The 19,170-nt window shown below is 35.0% G+C and overlaps 1 long non-coding RNA gene across 1 annotated transcript; it reads right to left on the bottom strand.

Moving 5' to 3' along the window:
- Positions 1-14,311: 14,311 nt before the first annotated feature.
- Positions 14,312-17,126, bottom strand: LOC148782480 (uncharacterized). The gene is made up of 2 exons (XR_016053605.1): positions 16,379-17,126; positions 14,312-16,340 (listed from the first exon to the last, which is right to left on the bottom strand). It is a non-coding gene; the product is annotated as an uncharacterized LOC148782480 (long non-coding RNA).
- Positions 17,127-19,170: the final 2,044 nt, after the last annotated feature.

Consider the following 19,170-nt stretch of genomic DNA (forward strand, 5'->3'; position numbering starts at 1 on the left):
CATAAAAGATAATGAAAAGATTGAATGCAATGAGGCAATTAGAGTAAGTATATAATATAACTAAATTGAATTAAATGCATTTAAAAATTGAAAATAAGAGAGGGACCATGAACACTATGATGGTCATGAGGCCGTAGTAGCCATACTTCAACACTCCCACTTGGCCAAATGGCCAAATGAACCAATGTTTCTAAGCCATAGGGTTTTGCCCGTTTAAGGTTTTACCTAATGTGACATGCTACACGACAAGTTTTTTGTCCAGCTACAGGACTTAATCATTTGTAGCAATCAGAAGGTACCACTTGGGAAGATAAAAAAACTATATTTATTTAAGTCCCATCATGGTCATGTGCTTGGAGAAAATATCAATAGTCAATCCCTTTGTTAACAGGTCAGCTATCATATCATTGAAAGACAAATAACTTACTGCAATTTTTTTTTTTTCTGCTCTGATACCAATGTTGAAAAATATAATAATAAAATAAACAATTACATTGAAAATGATAGATAAAGAAAATCTCTTTGGTGAAATCACTAGTTGTTAGTATAAGATCCATTTGATTGCCTTGATCTTTATTGTGTTCTTCTTCAAATAAGTCAACCTCTTTAATTCTATTCTTTCATGGATCTTTTTGGGCTGCTACACCAATTGTTTGTTACGGCTAGAAATACCTAAGTCACAACGAGTTGGTAATCATCGGTGATTCTTTGGACTCAAGTACCTGCTGCTCCCTTAAGAGATCTGTGACTCACCATCGACCAAAGGGTGTCGCTATCATCATCCAAGAAATTGGTAAATCGTGTATTGACAAAGTGGTCAATTGATCTAAACCTTGAACTTTATGAAATACATATATTTCTTTGATAACATGGCTGCTAGATTGGTGATGAGTGAGCTATCTAAAACCTAAAACCTTAATGGGCCAAACTTGAATACGTGGAAAAGAAAAATGAATTACATATTGATTCAAGACACGATTGATTATATTTTGACTTCAACTAAACCTGAATTGGATTTAAGCCCCTCTACCCATAGTAGAAGAGAACTTGCGATATGGGAGGGGGATGACACATTAACAAAAATTACATGACATACTTTATAGAGGATAATTTGATAAGAGTTTTTTAAGATTATGAAACATCCAAATTAATGATGGAAGCTTTGATTAAAAGATATGGATCTACATCTGATATCGGTGTCGAAAAATAATTTGATTGAAAATGATAGAGAGGGAAAAATAGATATGAAATGAATTTTGTTGTAAAGCCTCTGGACCACTAAAGAGCAGTGAAATGGCTCTCAAATTTTTCTCTATGATTTCTAATGGGTGAGTGACCTCCTTTAATAAGCATTGGAGCATATCCCTTTGCCACATATCGCAAATTTTGCATCCAATGGTCCTGATTTCTCTCTACCCATATAAATAGTTAAGCCTTTCTTTTTTGGCATTCTCTCTCTCTCTCTCTCTCTCACCTCAAAGAAAAAATGTTTTATTTAATGTGATCATTAGAATATCATTGATGGGTGGTTAAAAGAAAGAAAGAAAGAGAATGAAATACACCATAAAAAATAGTAAAAGGATTGGAATGCAATGAGACCATTATAACAAGTATATAATATAATTAAATTGAATTAAATGCATTTAAAAAGAAAAGCTAAGAGAGGGACCATGAACACTATGGTGGCCATGAGGCCTTAGTGGCTATACTCCAATAAATTTGAGTTGATTTGTAACAATTGAAAATTAAATAAATGGATGTCCCATATATTGCATTACAAGACACACCTTCTTTAAAAATTTCAAATCTTTTTCTTTTCACATCCGTATATCTAGAGGTTGAGATGATCAATTGGAGGTTTCCAATATTGGAACAATGCTTTTGGGTTGTATGATAAGATTATCACCGTTTAGTTTCATATTACAAGATTGACACCTTTCCTAAACCTCTTCATTTGCATAGTTATCAATATGCATCTAATATATAACACATAATTATATTTCCTTTTCGTACTTTTATATAAGATAATTTTGTAAGAGTTTTTGAAGATTATGAAACATCCAAATTAATGACGGATGATTTGATTGAAAGATATGGATCTACATCTGATACCGGTGTCGAAAAATAATTTGATTAAAAATGATAGAGAGAGAAAGATAGATATGAAATGAATTTTTTCGTAAAGCTTCTGGATAGCTAAAGAGAAGGGAAATAGCTCTCAGATTTTTCTCTATGTTTTCTAATGGGTGAGTGAGCTCCTTTTTTATGCATTGGAGCATATTCCCTTGCCACATATCACAGGTTTTTCATCCAATGGTCCAGATTTCTCTCGACCCATATCAATAGCTAAGCCTTCCTTTTTGTCATTCTCTCTCTCTCTCTCTCTCTCTCTCTTTCTCTCTCTTACCTCAAAGGAAAAATATTTTGTTTAATGTGACCGTTAGAATATCATAGATGGGTGGTTAAGAAAAAGAAAGAAAGAGAATGAAATACACCATAAAAGATAATAAAAGGATTTGAATGCAATGAGACCATTATAACAAGTATATAATATAATTAAATTAAATTAAATGCATTTAAAAATAAAAGGTACGAGATGGACCATGAACACTATGGTGGTTATGAGGCCTTAGTGGCTATACTCCAACAAATCTGAGCTGATTTGTAACAATTGGAAACTAAATAAATGGACGTCCCATATATTGCATTACAAGACACACCTTCTTTAAGAATTTCAAATCTTTTTCTTTTCACATCCGTATATCTAGAGGTTGAGATGATCATTTGGAGATTTTCAATATTGAAACAATCTTTTTGAATAATTTTTTAAGGCTCCTTAGTTTCGTATTATAAGATTGACGCGTTTTCTAAACCTCTTCATTTGTATATTTATCAATATGTATCTAATATATATCCTTTTCATTTCCCAAATTACGGGAAGCACCCACCCCCACCCCCCCTTCTCTCGCAGCTTTTTTTTTCCGAAGTTGCCATCATGTTTGGCATTGCAAATACAGACAGAAAGAGAGCTAATTTTTTTCAATAATAAAAGAGTTGTCCAGTATTTAAATTACCGAACTATAAGATGTTCTTCCTAGGTAATTGAGAATATGACACGTGGGGGTTAGAGAGCTTAGAAATACCTGAGCTTGGGATTTGAAAGTTTAGGGGATATAATGGCTTGACATGTTTTGGGTTGGTTTTGAATGGAAGCTTCCACTCATGATGGTGAATGGTGCTTCATATGTGACAAAAATAAGTCGGATCAAGTGAGGTGGAATGGTCCCTTCCATCCTATTCATCATCAAGAAGGAGCCCTTCCCTTTCATAAAGACGGACACAGCCTCAATACTATGGGTCAAACTGTTCAAAAAGAAAGAAGTCGGGCATAATGAGCTTCCGATGAGGATCATCATGAGTAAAAGTGAGAGCCTCAAGCGGTCAAAGCCACAACGCTGTGGATAAAATGGCCAAAAAGAAAATTCGGCTTGGTGATAGCCCGAAAGGGCGCCATGAGTAAAAATGAAAGACGGGCGTGGCCATGAAGCCACGAGTAAAAGTGGGGATAGAGGCTAAACCAGAGAAGAAGGTTTAGTAGAGAGAGAGAAATAGAGAAGTTGGTACTTAAGAGAGGGAGAAGTCAAGCAAGAAAGTGAGGGTAATCATAGCATAGAAAAGCTTGAGAGTGAGAAAAATGTACAGAGGCAGAGAAGTTGGCGCTTGAGAGAGGAGTTTTAGAGAGAGAAGGGGTTTTTTTTTACAGGTGGGGGATACCATTCTTGTTGCCCCCTTTGTGCGACTGTGGAATACCCATTCAGAGAGGGCATTCTATAGAGAGAGGAAGGTGTTTCTGAGAGAGAGATATGATTTTTGGAATACCCAAGTGGTTTCTACTAATAAATCCTCATTCTAGAGAGAGAAAGTGGGGTTTTCACAGGCGGGAAGCGCCTCTTCATAGAGAAGAAACAGTCTAAATACTACTGACTTCTATCTTCTATTTCTTTCCTCTATCTTGTCACTCTCTTTTTTCATTCGCCTTTACTGGAAGAGAGAAACACTACCTATTTTTCCCTGTAAACCTTTTCCTTATTTTCTCTCTCGAATATGTTCTCTTATGAGAGAAAAAAATACCACCAACTTTTGTGTCTTAATGTATTTTTTCTTCTCTCTCTATACTGAGAGAAGGAAGAAGAAAATCCTCTTATTTTTTTCTGTTAGTTTTTCTTTCTCCTCGTCTCTATATCTTTTACTTTTAGGATTTTAATTCTTTTTTTTTTTGAGGGAACTTTAGGGGGAGGGTGAGCCAAGGGCCTGCACTCTCTCTAACTATAACACATTGTGGAATGGATGCGGTGCAAGATTTACATTGGTAGCAACCGAAAAGGGTAGCACACATTAAAAAGTGGGGGTTTTTTGGTTCGATGTATTTAGAGAGATGCCTTTTTTTCTCTCTCTAACTCTATCATTGGCAAATAAAGCTGTCTGGTATTTTGAATACCCGACAATTCTTTTTATTTTGAAAAAAAATAGCCATCATACTATCTTGTTTTTGCATTGCCGAACATGAGGGCAACTTAGGGGGACAAAAAAAACATGGGAGGGATGGGGGTGCCTCTCGTAATTTAAAACAAACGTGATCGCATTTTGTAATTGACCCCAAATAGTGCCTATACATAAATTTCTCTTGTATTATTTGTCTAGATAATACGTGTAGAAAGAAAGTTAAAGGCAATAAGGAAAGTCCAAAGCCATTAATGGTTGTGCATCTGTTGCATTGATTATTAGCAAAAGTCAAAATGAAATAAGTTTATAAGCGATACTATAAAGAAAGAGCCCTTTAATGCATGCCCATCCATGCATATGCAATTTAGTACATTATTACAAATTTATATTATATATTTACATTATTTAATTTATGATAGAGTATATTAATATGTTACTATTAGTCAAAGACATTTATTTTTCAAAATATTTGTTATGTATTTGTTATTAATTTATTATGAATATGCCCCTATATGAACTCAAAAAATACAAGCTCGTAAACTATATTATATGATTTTTAAAAACTATTTAATATGCGCACTCTCTCTCTTATTTTCTTGGTGTTCTTCAAGACCTCCTGCAACTACCATCAGAGAGAGGAGAGGAGCAAGAAGTTAAAATCATGAGAGAGAGGAGAGGAGCAAGAAGTTAAAATCATGAGTGAGAGAAGAGAACGATGAAAGGGATAGAAAAGGAGAAGTTTTTAATGATGGCACAAGAAAGGGGCCGTTGAAGGGGGTATTAGATAAAAAAATTGCAATAAGGTAAAAGGCAATTGGATATAAATTTCATGACAAGGCTTTCCAAGTTAATAGGACTTGAGATTTTGAGTATTTTAAGAAGGAATTCAGATGCCTAATGAGGTGTATCTTTAATACATAGGATAATTGCTCTAATAATCATAAATTATAAAATACTATTTATATATTGCTGATGCAAAATATATCATTTAAATGATAATAAAGATAATTTAAATCATTTTTTACAATCTTACCCACAAAATAAAATCTTTTCCATTACAAGATCCCATATTGCGAATGGCTACACCCCGAATCCTTTGAGCATTGGAAATCTCGATGATGATTTTAAAGTCAAATTCAAATGCAAACTATGAAATTTAAAGCTAAAAAAAATATTATAAGTCCTACAGATCAGTAAACACTTATTTTTAGGGGAAAATGGACTGTCTGAATAATGTATTACAATATACACTATTTTAGGGCTTGAAATCTGATCGGCTTTTCCTATTATAATAGTTTAGGCCAAGATGAATGATTTGAAGGTTTCTTGACGTGAAAACTACATTTTTCAATGAGGCCTTACTTAATCTGATAGAACGACAGCCCTATCAAAACATTTTCCATCTTTATAGAGTTCCAATTATAGTGCAGTGTAATTTTAATAAGGTAAGGAAAGTGCAAGTCAGCCATTTAAAGAGAGACTACAAACCAGAGGGCATTAACGGGCTAAAAAACAACATTAAAAAAATTTAAGTAATGACTCAAATCCAAAGCTTAACCACCTGAAAATAGAATAGTGAAATTTTTTTCCATGACAATGTATCCAACACTACAATGCTAGGCTTTGTCTCTCCCGTTGAAGAGAGAATGAGAGGCATCAAAACTTTCACTTATCACCTACACCAGGGCTATGACCCGGGTCAGTGGGACGATAATCTTCCATAACAATTTAAGCACCAGAGCGAATGAGACGGTAATTGCCCACTACAAATTTTGCAGTAGGTGGTGGGGTGTCGTGTCCCATGCCAAGGCTATGACCAGGGTCAGTAGGACGGAAATCGTCTACTACAAATTCTGGGATAGGGGGTGGGGTGTCATGTCCCACGCCAGGGATATGACTAGGGTCAGTGGGACGAAAATCGTGCAAAACAAATTCTGCACCAGGGGGCGGGGAGTCATGTCCCACGCCAGAGCTATGACCAGGGTCAGTGGGACGGAAATCGTCCACATCAAATTCTGCGCCAGGGGGCAAGGTGTCATGTCCCACTCCAGGGCTATGACCAGGGTCAGTGGGACGGAAATCATCCATAACAAATTCGGTGCCAGGGGGCGGGGTGTCGTGTCCTACGCCAGGGCTATGATCGGGGTCAGTGGGACGGAAGTTGTCCTCTACGAATTCAACTGTGGCAGCCACCGTGCCTTGGTTGCTCAGTTTCTGGTCGAGGCCCACCACATTTCTTCCTTCACTAAAGTGGAGAGTCGTAAGAGAGACGAGAAGCAGGAGAGGAAACAAAGCATGCACCCACGTCATATTATTGAGGATGAGGATTGAACTTGAAGCCATGGTTGCCCACTAGGCTTCATTTATAAGGTCTGGCCTGTTCTTAATAACCTCTCGAATTTGGCAATAAATCTCAATAAATTTATTTTCCCTATAAGTAGAGAGATTTCGGGCACGCGGCCACCCTAAGCGGGCATGCGCCCTCCCAAAGCAATCACACCTTAGATGGTGCTTATCTCTTTGGTTTTTTGGGTAATCTGGTACTTATCTCTTTCACAAAGAAAAGATTCCCTAAAAAGAAAAGAGTTATTTCATTGTATCTTTTCATTTAACCGGCATTTCTCCCCCTATTCCATGTTGCATGCCTCAAGCTGCGTAATGTTGGCTTGGTTCTTTGGACCTTGATGGAGTTGACTCATGCGGTTGTGCCTGACCTAACCAGGTATGTAGGAGGTGCGGTTTGTGTAGAGCCGAGAGTCTAAATAATCAAAGTAAAGGTTATCTTCAAATAGTGTTGAGTAATATGGTTTCAATGTGGGAAATTTTTTGCATAGCCTTAAAATATACTTTCATCTCTAATTATAAAATTCAAAGCTTTAAAAATAGTGTAGATCGAGAAGATCTACGAAAACTTGAAATTCTTGAAAATTGACGGTCAAAAAATGCATTATTTTCAAACTTGAAATCCATTTTTCATCTTTTGCTGGTGGGTTTGGGGTTTTTTCCGCCGAGGTTTTGGGGAGGTGGTGAATGAAAGAATGGAGCATATGGGTTTAGTGTTAGTGAAAGAAAGAAATGGAATTCACTTAAAAGGAAAGAATAGCGCCCTCTTTGGTGTTTACATGTTTGCATTGCCAAACAGTGGGAAATCTTAGTTAAAAAAATAGAAGAGGTAGCGCTCGTAATTTCGAGCAAATGAGACACCAAATGGTAATTGGCCTCCCCCAATAGTTTATGCACGTAATTTACTCTATAATCAATTCTACGAGGAATGCAAGAAAGAAATGAGCTAGAGATTTAGAAACAGAAAGAAGAGAAAGGAGCTGGTTCGCTCGCATTGTATACCCGTCACCATGGGGTACCGGCCTATAGGATTTCGATTAGCAACCCATGCTCCTTGTGTAGGTTTGGGACACATCCAAGTATTGATAATTATATGAATGCATTCTAGGTTTTCTTTTATGTATTTTTTTTCTTTTTATTTTTTTGTTTTGCAGGGCCGAATACCCACTTAAATCTGATGCAACTTTTGGTTTTTAATCTACAGGTATTTATCTTAGAAATTAACAGCTTCAAGCTATTCGTATTTTACCATTTGAAGAAACAATTGTAATTTCCATTTGCTTATTTTCTCCTTGTAACTTTTTGTGGTCCATTTATTCTCCTTCTTGTTAAATCACTAACTTTCATGGCCTCATGGATCGGACATCTTAGCTTCTTTGCAGGACGTGCTCCCTACAAATAAAAAGGGTAACATGAAATAAATTTTATACAAAACTTCACACGCTAAAAGTCCAGAGCTCGAATCTTCAAACTTACCAAAACCCAACAAAGAGAAAAACTCAATTGCTTCATGGGTGTACATATGTAAGTGTGGTATATATGAGGTTGCAACCTTCAAACAATCAAAATAAAACATACTTATAAACTTTGTCATAATATTATATGTAGGTGGATATGTATGAGGTTCCAACTATTAAACAATCAAAATAAAACATACTAATAAACTTTGTTGTAATATCCAAATTTTGTGTCAAAAATTCATAAGATGGTCTGAGAATCTATGTTCATCTCTAATTATAAAAGTTCAAACTCCAAAAATTGCTAAAATCAAGCAGATTTACAAACTCTTTAAAATCTTGAAAATGGATAATCTGTTGCAAGGTGTACAATATAAGAAAAAGTTTATATAAGCTTTTTTTTTTCGGTAATTTAGTGGGGAAGACGGGCCGCTACTTATTTTTTAAATTATTTTAGGAGTTAGTTTTTTTAAAATATTATTGGGGTGGTGTGAGTGGGAATGGAAACCACAACATGGTGACTAGGATGTGGGGTGCTACCACCACAAACGCAGCCGCTATCCCAAAAGGGGTAAGTCAGTGGGGATTTGGACCCCTGCTATTTGGTGAATAAGGTGAAGATCAATGGGGATTTGACCCCCTACCCTTTGGTTAGAATGGAGTCGGATACTTCATCAGGGAGCTTAGTAATATTACCACCAAAGCCTCAGCCCATTCTTAAAACGGGTAAGTTAGTGGGATTTGGGCCCCTAGCCTTCGATAAGAATTGGTTTAAGAAAGGTGGTGACCTTAAACTTTCCCTTAACCCATCCCATGCTTGGGTAAAAGGGCATGGTTGTATTAGGTAAGAAACCAACGTAAAAAATTTTCATAACCCATCATTAATCCTGATAAACTATAATATCTATTTATGCTAGGACGTTCTCCAAAAGCGACGCACTGTTCTGAAAATTGGGTATAGTGATAAATGAGCAGGGGGTAGGTAGGGAATTCCCCAGAAGTGACGCACCGCAATACTACCCGATTGCGGTGAAATATAGGCAAAGGTTCCTGCGACACCTTAGACAAGCATGGATAAAGAAGCTAGTCCAAGATAATAGGATTCGTTTAACCCCATGGAACGTAGGAACGCTACAAGTAAGAGTATGGAGTTAGTGGATACAATAAGACGAAGGAAAGTAAATATAACGTGTCTACTGGACATTAAATGGAAAAAAGAAAAGGTTAGAGAAATAGATGGGTATAAACTATTGTATGCAGGAAATGATAATAATAGAAATGGCATAGGCATAATAGTTGACAAAGATTTAAAAGATAAAGTAGTTATTGTCAAAAGAATAGGTGATAGAATCTTATTAATTAAAGTCATAGTAGCAGAAGAGATAATTAACGTAATTAGCGCTTACGTACTACAAGTAGAATTAGATGATAAAATTAAGAGACAATTATGGGAGGACATAGATAGAATAGTCCAAGATATACCGAATGGAGAGATGACTTTTTTAGGTGGAGGCCTAAATTGTCATGTAGGGAAGGATAATAGAGCATATGAAGGGGCACATAGGGGATATGGGTTTGGAGAAAGAAATAAGATGGGTGAGACAGTTTTAGATTTTTCTATGGGCTACAACCTAGCAATAACAAATGCTTACTTTAAAAAATGAGATGAACATGTAATAACCTATAGTAGTGGAACACATAACAGCTAGATAGACATCTTTCTAGTTAAGAAGGTAGATCGACCATCAGGTAAAGGCTGCAAAGTTCTCCCAGGAGAGAGTTTGACAACCCAACATACGCTCGTGGCCATGGACGTCTACAGAAAGAGAAGGGGTGAGAGTAATGTGCAACCAAAACCTAGGTAGTGGAATTTAAAAAATGAGAAAATAGAATTATTTAGAGATAAATTAGTTAAAGAAGGAAAATGGAACTCTGAACATGATGCCAATGTACTTTGGAAAGAGATGGCTAAATGTATCAAGAAAGTGACAAAAGAAATTTTAGGAGAATCTAGAGGGAAAAAAAAAGTTATGGAAACTTGGTTGTAGAATGATGAGGTTCATAAGGCCATTAGATAAAAATGATCATGTTATAAAATTTGGCAGTATAATAGAAGCGATCAGAACTTAGAACAATATAAAAATTCTAAGAAAAATGCTAAACAAGTAGTAACTAAAGCTAAAATTTAGGCATATGATAATCTATATAATAAATTAAGAACAAGAGAAGGCAAAAAATATATCTTCAAATTAACACAAATAAGAGAGAAAAAGCGTCGGGACTTATACTAATAATAAATACATTAAGAGTGAGGATCAAAAGATATTAGTAAAGGATGATGAGGTTGACGAAATATAGAGAGTTTATTTTAAAAAATTATAAATAACGTACACAATGGGAACATAGTAGCAAAAGGGACTGTTGATACAAGTAATGGGGAAATGTAGAGAGTCTCTCTCTATCTCTCGATTAGGGCACTGGCCCAAGAGGTCTCTCCCTGTTTTGGTTCTTTCTCTCTCTATCTCTCGGTTAGGACATTGGCCCAAGGGGTCTCTCTCTCAATTTGGGGCAGCCCCAAGGGGTCTCTCCCTTTCTCTCAATTTGGGGCAGCCCAAAGGTCTCTCTCTCTCTCTCTCTCCACTGTAAGCTTGATAACGTGCCACTATTTTTCCATTTTGTGTGCAAATTATTGCAAGGAAGATGTAGTTCTGGTGCTAAAAAATTTAAAGCTCTACCCTTAGAAAAGATGCCTTGTTCAAATGGGTTTAGTGTTTGGGTGATTATATTGGTTATTTAGGGTTATCCATATATGCACAAATGCAACCTTGGTGTCTTGGCGGAATAAAATAATGCTTCTAGGGATTACTATGGTTTGAATTTACATTTTTTAATTATTCTGAAAAATGCTTGTACATTTCATAGATGTTTGTTAATTTCAGTGATTTAATGGTCTGCACGCTATTTTCCAGGAGGCATTGTGTTATGAATTTGCACAAACTTTAAACCTGAGTTATTGTTATCTTTTAGTTTTTTGCAGCAATCTCTTTTAAATGAAGCTCCTTTGATTTTCTATAATTGTTCTCACTTAAAGCAATTTTTTTTTATAAAGAACTAACGAGGGTTAAAAACTGGATTGATATGCTGCTGAATTTTAATGCAGTTAAGTGGTTTATGAAGACAGAGGGGTTAACCCAGTGAAGAGATTGTTTTAAAGAGAGGAAGATTGGGTCCCAGATAATGAAATCAGTTTATGGAATGAATTATATTTATGCATTCAAATCAATAAACATAAATGTGTTTTTAAATTTTAGTTTAGGGAATGAACAAGCACTCAGTTGTTTCAAGTTGAAGTTCAATGACTTATTATGCAGTAATATCCACTTCTTGTGAGGTTGTCTTTTGTTGTGGAATTCTTAATTCGCTTACTTCTATGTCATTGATTCATAGTCTTATTTTGATGGAGTTAAGACTTCCAAATTTTGTCTGGTAAAGTCGAGGATATCATGCTTGGAAAATTCCTTTCTAGCATGTTTGGGTACGTGGATATTGCATGGATTTTTAGTATCTTGGATAATGCCAAAATCCATCGTTTGGATTTCTTAATGACTAGGATACTTAAAATTATGAAAATAAGAACTACTTTTCCATAATTTGATTTCCACACCAAAAGCTGATTTTTTGAATTTCAAAGGCCCTTGGATTTCACTCATTGGCTCCCTCGACCCAAAATATAGGGAACATTTGGTAGGTATGAAAATTTTAGAGAGAGAAAGTACCTAAATTGTTTTAAAGAGAAAATCTATTGCAAAAATTTTAGAGAGAAACTATCTCAAATTTTAACTTTTAGAGAGAGAGTTAATTAAAATTTTAAAGAAAGAAAGTATGTTAAAATTTTAGACAGAAAAAGTATCAAAAAAATTAGAGCGATGAACTATCGCAAAATTTTAGAGAAAAAAACTCTCAAATCTTAATTGTAGGGAGAAACTATCATATTTTAGAGAGAGAAACTGTGTCAACCTTTGAGAGATAAACTATTTCAAAAATTTTAGAGAGAGAAACAATCTTAGTTTTAAATTTTTAGAGAGATAAACTATATAAAATTTTAGAGAGAGTACCTTAAAAGTTCTGGAGATAAAAACTTTCTCAAAATTTCTTGAGAGAGAAAGTATATAAAATCTTAAGTTTTAGAGAGAAAGTATTCTTAAAATTGTAGACAGAGAATATTCTAAAATTTTTAGAAAGATACTGTTATAAATTTTAGGAAGAGAAATTGCTGAAAATAAATTAAAGAGAAATAATTCATGTTTCTTAGAGAGAGAAACTATCTCGAATTTTGAGTTTTAGACAAACTGTATTAAAAATATAAAGATAGAAATTATATCAAATTTTTGAGGGAAAAACAACCTTAAAAATTGTAGAGTTTGAAACTATCTCAAAATTTTTGGAGAGAGAAACTATTGTAAAAATTTATGTTTCAGAGAGATAAAATATCTTAAAATTTTATAGAGATAAACTATATCAAATTTTAGATAGAGAAAGTACATGAAATTTTTACAGTGAAACTATCTCAGAAAAATTTAGGGAGAAACTCTCAAAATTTAAGTTATGGAGAGGGAAAGTATCTCAAACTTTAAACTTTAGAGAGAGAAACTAAATCAAATTTTATAGACACTGCATCAATTTTTAAAGAGAGAAAATATCTTAAAATTTTAGAGAGAGAAACTATCTCAAAGTTGAAGTTTTAGTGAGAGAAAGCATCTTAAAATTTAAGAGAGTAACTATAGCAAATTTTAGAGAGAAAGTACATAAACATTTTTAGAAAGAGAAACTATCGCAAAAACTTTTGAGAGAATTTATCTCAAATTTAACTGTTAGTGAGAAAATATCTTAAAATTTGAGAGGAAAGCTGTCATATTTAATAAAGAAAAACTACTTAAAATCATTTAGAGAGAAAAATTATCTCAAAATTATTGAAGAGGAGAACTATCTCAAGTTTTATGTTTTATAGAGAGAGTACATTAAATTTTTAGAAAGAGAAACTATGTTAAATTTTAGAGAGAGAAACACCTAAAAATTTTAGAGAGAGAAACTATCTCAAAATTTCCAGAGAAACAATTTCAAATTTTAAGTTTTGGATAGAGAGTATATTAAAGTCTAGAGAGAGAAACCATATCAAATTTTAAAATAAGAAACTATCTTAAATTTTTTATAGACACTATCTCAAATTTTAAATTTTAGAGAGAGATACTGTATCAAGTTTTGTTACCGAACAATGGAAATTAAAGTAATTGCAAGGAATCCATGAATTTTGAATATATCCAAACAAGAGATTTGAAGTACCCATGATAAAAGTTTCTGATATTGAAAATCCATAGATTTCCTTGGATTTCAAATATCGAAGATTCCTAATTTCCTCCTATCCAAACAGCCCTTCAAGTTTTTAAAATTTGGGGAAATTCCTTTTCAATCATTCTTTTTTCACTTTTGGGGTGGGTGAAGGTGCTGTGGGTTAGAAACCACAACTTGGATTTTAATTCCTTTTAAACTCTCATATTCTCTCTCTCTCTCTCTCTCACGGCCCAACAATTGGATTTTTAATTCGGATGGGATTTGAGGGTTAATTTGCAAGGGGTGAGGCCATACACAAATCATGCAAATACTTATTTAATTTGAATGAGATTTTTAGTGTCGCATATAGTTTCCAATAAACTGTAAAACTATACAAGGCCCACCAATTGGATTTTAATTCGTATGCGATTTGAGGCTAAATTTGCATGGGGTAAGGCGATGCCCAAATCCTGCAAATTCTTATTTGCAAGGGGAGGTACATATAAACTTCCCCATAAACTGTAACGTTAGGCCTGTCTATGACATGGTTTAATGTCTTTTTGAATAAATTGATGTCCACTTACATTTTAAACAATGCTTCTGAATAATTTCTTAGGCACCCAAAGACTTTGGTTAACCCAAAGTTATCAAGCAGAAAGAGAAAGGGAAAGAACAACATATAACAAAATTGCCTTTGATTCAAATAGAGTATATTAAGATTGTTGAGTACATCTTACTATGATTACACGTTTACTCCTTTTTTATGAGGAGAACAAAATATACAACATGTAAGATTGAGTACTCCTTTTTTTATGAGGAGAAAGAAATATACATGTAAGATTGAGAAGTACACTTTACTCAACATGGATCACTAAACTTAGAGCTAACATGGCTATCATTAGATGCTTCTCAGAATTCCCATAGGCAATCAAATATTGTTGATTCTCTAATAACTTGATCAGTGACTTGAAGTTAGATGTTGTTGGCTCTCATATTGTGCAGTCTTGTAGATGAAAGTGCCCTCTTCCCACCGACGCCCAAGTACAACACAACTTTATGAATGACACTATCACACAATCGTCAAAAGAAAGAGCCCAATAACTATTCACACCAGTTAACATCCCGTAAATAAAGTAAGTAATTTCAACGGCAATTATGTTCTTAAATAATAGACATTGTGCACTAGAATCTGCTTTCATTTACAAGTAGGCCGGTCACTCTATTCAATTTCTGAAAAAGCGGATCGACCAGTGCCTGGGCGGCCGCCTAGGCGGATTTCTCTAGGCGGCTGCCTAAACCCACCTAGGCGGGGGTGGAATTGCGGCTTCTTGAGGGTATTTTTGGACAATTTTTGTAATACTAAAGAGGCAAAATTATGGGTTTTAGATTCACTTGAACCCTAAAACTCATTACAAGCTATTTTAGAGACGGAAAACCCAAAAAAAAAGAAATTTTACGGGGTCGCCCAGGTTTTGAGCACTTGCCTAGGCGCTAGGCAGCCTAGACCCCCCGACTGCATGATTATTCAAGTTCAATAAACTAAACGATTATTCAAGTTCAATTGCAACTAGGCCAGCAAATATGAGGAAAGCTTACACAACATTCCCAAATCTAATAATAATCACACCCACCATATAACTGTTACTTGAGTGATACTTTCTTGCTTGGTAAATTGGGATATGAATTTTGATACTGATTTTGATATTTTTAACTGCTGCATCGTAGACAACCTTATTGAGAGAGAGAGAGAGAGAGAGAGAGAGAGAGAGAGAGGAACACAAAATGTAAAGAAGAACCATGAGTATAACAAGTTGTGGAAAAAGTGATGAGAAAAGAATAAGGATGAATATGGAGATTATAGTTTTGTCACCCCTAACTGTTAGAACAAATGACTGGCCCCCAAACATGAATGAGTACACTAGAGAAAATAGTGAACCCCACAGAAGTATTAACTAGCCCTACATAAGTGCCTCTCAAGTTTCTACATGAGAATGACAGGCAGAAACTATTGTTCCATGTAGAGGCTACAAACTATTCACAATACCATCTACCATCTTATCCATGGTTCTATAAATCATCCAAAAATTAATGAAAGCCTTAATAATATGATCAATAGTTCCATAAAAAATGCCATGTTCGGCTGATTAATGAAAATTCCTGCAACCACTGCCAATCCATCACAGTAGGGTTAAGAGCTTCATGGGCAGACCAATCCAATGCTACGAAACTAACAATACCCAGAATTCTTACTTGCTAGGGACCATCTAATCCAATGAGGGTAACTACGTAATGGCAATGGAAAATAAGGAAAACCACTTATCCCTTTTTCTTCACTAAAACAAAATCCATTTAGCATATAGAAATGTCATAAACCAATAACATTGCAGCATAAACCCACACCCCCGAACCCACTAAACAGTCCATATGATCTCCATATCCTCTGTGATATTCTAATGGTAGAAATTTCTCGAGCTTTAAATTTCTTGACTAATAGAAACCGATATGGATTTTCATGGAACAAAGTTTTTGCGCAAGAACTACATCTTCCTTTAACATAATAAGTTGGACACAATGGAAAAATAATTGCATGCTACCAAGCTCACTGTGGGGGGAGAGAGAGAGAGAGAGAGAGAGAGAGAGAGAGAGAGAGAGAACCACGTGGGGGCGAGTATGTGTCTGTGAGAGAGAGACCCACCAGGGAGGAGAGACCTTTGGGCTGCCCCAAATTGAGAGAAAGAGAGACACACCTTGGGGCTGCCCCAAATTGAGAGAGAGACCCCTTGGGCCAGTGCCCGAACTGAGAGATAGAGAGAGAAAGAACCAAAGCAGGGGAGAGACCACTTGGGCCAGTGCCCTTACTGAGAGATAGAAAGAGAGAAATAACCAAAGCAGGGAGAGAACCAGAGAGATAGAGAGCCCTCTTGGGGCTGCCCCAAATTGAGAGAGAGAGGGCCAATGCCCTAACAGAGAGAGAAAGAGAGAGAGAGAACCAGAGCAGAGAAAGAACTAAAGAGAGAGAGAGGCGGCCAGTGCCCTAACCTAGAGAGAGAGAGAAACAGAGCAGAGAGAGGGAGATCTAGAGCCGTGAGAGAGAGAAAACCAGAGCATAGAGAGAGGGCTAGCGCCTTAACCATGAGTGAAGAGCGGAAGAGAGAGAGAGGGAGATCCAGAGCCAAGAGAGAGAAATAGAGCAGAGAGAAAGACCATACCTGACGTTGAAGCATAAGCCTTCCTACTGGTTCTCCGGATATGGTGCATGCGAGTGAGATTGACAATATGGACCTGGTGCAGCAGCGGTGAGAGAGCGAGAGACGGATATGGTGCAGATGAGTGAGATTGGCAGAGATGGACCTGGTGCAGTAGCGGTGAGAGAGCGATAGACGGGATAGGAATGGGGAGAACCACTGCTGCTCCATTGGAAGGGGAGAGAGGGTATTTCGTGGGAAAGGGAAAAGAGAGTATTTTAAGGAGAGTACGGATCTTGAGGTTTAGCTGCCATTGAATGCATCAAATTTGAAATTTTCAAATCTCAAAATTTTAAATTTATAGAATAACTTTTTTTGTATTTACATGTAATCGTTGCATTGGATCACTTAGTTTATATATATATAAAAGATGCTACTGTAAGGGGGTTGGCTTACAGGTAAAAATACGTCTAACGGTTCATATTGAATTTGGGTCGATCTGACGATAACGACCTCATTTCGTATTTGAATTTTAGTTTTTTTTTTACAAATTCGAATAACTTTAACTTTTAGGCATGTATTCTCATTAAGGCGCACCTAATAAAAATATGAAAAAAAAAAAAAATATTGATCAAAATACTCCCGAAATATTTTTGGGATATTTTGATCAAGTTATTTCATGTAAATTATGTTTTTGATATTTTTATTAGATTATCCTAATTTTGAATAACACGTCTAAAGTTTCAAATAATTTAGATTTGTAGAAAAAAATTAAATTTAAAATACGAAATAAGGTCGTGACCGTCAGATCGGCCCTGATTCAATCTGGGCTGTTGGACGTATTTTTACCAGTAAGCCCACCTGTTTACCTGATCATTTTTCTAACTATATATTTATATTATATATAGAAAACACTACAAAATGCCTATAGGCGAAGTTCTACAGTACTTCACCTAAAGCTATATCACCGTTTATCACGTGTACAAATGTCTGATAGTATTTCAATTTTAATAGTGTTTTTTAAAAATAATAATGATCGAAAAGTTTGTAGGTGTGTGCACCTTAGTGAGATTCACACGAATAAATTATAAAACAAATAACTTGAATGATAAACATTACGTCAAACACCCATATAAAATTTCCAGGGTAATATTGTCATTTTTTATGATTAGTGCTTTTTCTTTATTTTATTTTGATACGACATGATCGTATGTACACACGCCCCAGAGTTTAGAAAAATCTGATTAGTATAATATTTATAAAAATTCAAATACTGGCAGACAACTGTGATTGTGTGATGAACTTTTATTGGAGATGTGGTTAAGGTGAAGTACTGTAGAACTACACCTATAGGTGAAATTTTAGTTGTATGTTCATAAAAAATAGATGAATATTCAAAAATTATTAAAAAATTATTTGACATGAAAACAATGATCAAAATACCCCCATATATTTTTGGGGGTATTTTGGTCATTTTAATTTTGTGGATTTTTTTGTTTTTTATTAGGTGTGGCTTGATGAGAAGAATATTCACCTACAATTTCAAGTTATTTGAATTTGTAGAAAAAAAAGTCATATTCAAACAGTCTCCGCCGTCAAATCGGCCCAGATTCAAGCTGGGCCATTAGGCTTATATTATTCTATGAACTAGTGGGCTCACCCTAACATCTTCCATATATATATATATATATATATATATATATATGAGAACCTCCCACACCCATGCGTGTAGGACCCCAAATGATCACCATTAAATTTGGCACAGATCTCTAAAAACGTTATGATATGGGTGTGGGGTCTGACTTTTCTAGAGATCTATGCCAAATTTAATGGTGATCTTTTGGGGTCTTACACACATGGGTGTGGGAGGGTCTCACAAAGTCATTTCCCTATTTATATATAGGAAAAAACTAAAATACCTGGTCAGCTATAATGAATAGTAATAAAGGTGGAAATATGAGTCATCAGATCTTCATCATGCAGTTCAGAATGCGTATCACTGTTTTAATTTTAATCATTTTTCAATAAATTCGATCATAATGAAATTTTGTACATGTGTACTAAAAAATAAGATGCACAAACAAAAATATTTCACAAAATATAAAATGACCGAAATACACTAGAAATATAAAGAGGTATTTTGGTCATTTTAAATTATTGAAATAAGTTTTTTATATTTTTATATGGTGCGCAATAGTGTTAGGTACATACACCCAAAATTTCATATTAAATATGGACCACTGCAATTAGCACTATTGTATTTTGTAATTGAATTTTAATTTTTTTCTACAATTCCAAATTGCTTGAAATTTGGAGCGCTTATTCTTCAAGACTAGTAGAATCTAATAAAAAAA

This window comes from Amborella trichopoda, chromosome 4 (genome assembly GCF_054954075.1).
Source record: "Amborella trichopoda isolate Santa Cruz 75 chromosome 4, AtrichopodaSantaCruz75HAP2 v2.0, whole genome shotgun sequence".
In the NCBI taxonomy this organism is placed as follows: Eukaryota; Viridiplantae; Streptophyta; class Magnoliopsida; order Amborellales; family Amborellaceae; genus Amborella; species Amborella trichopoda.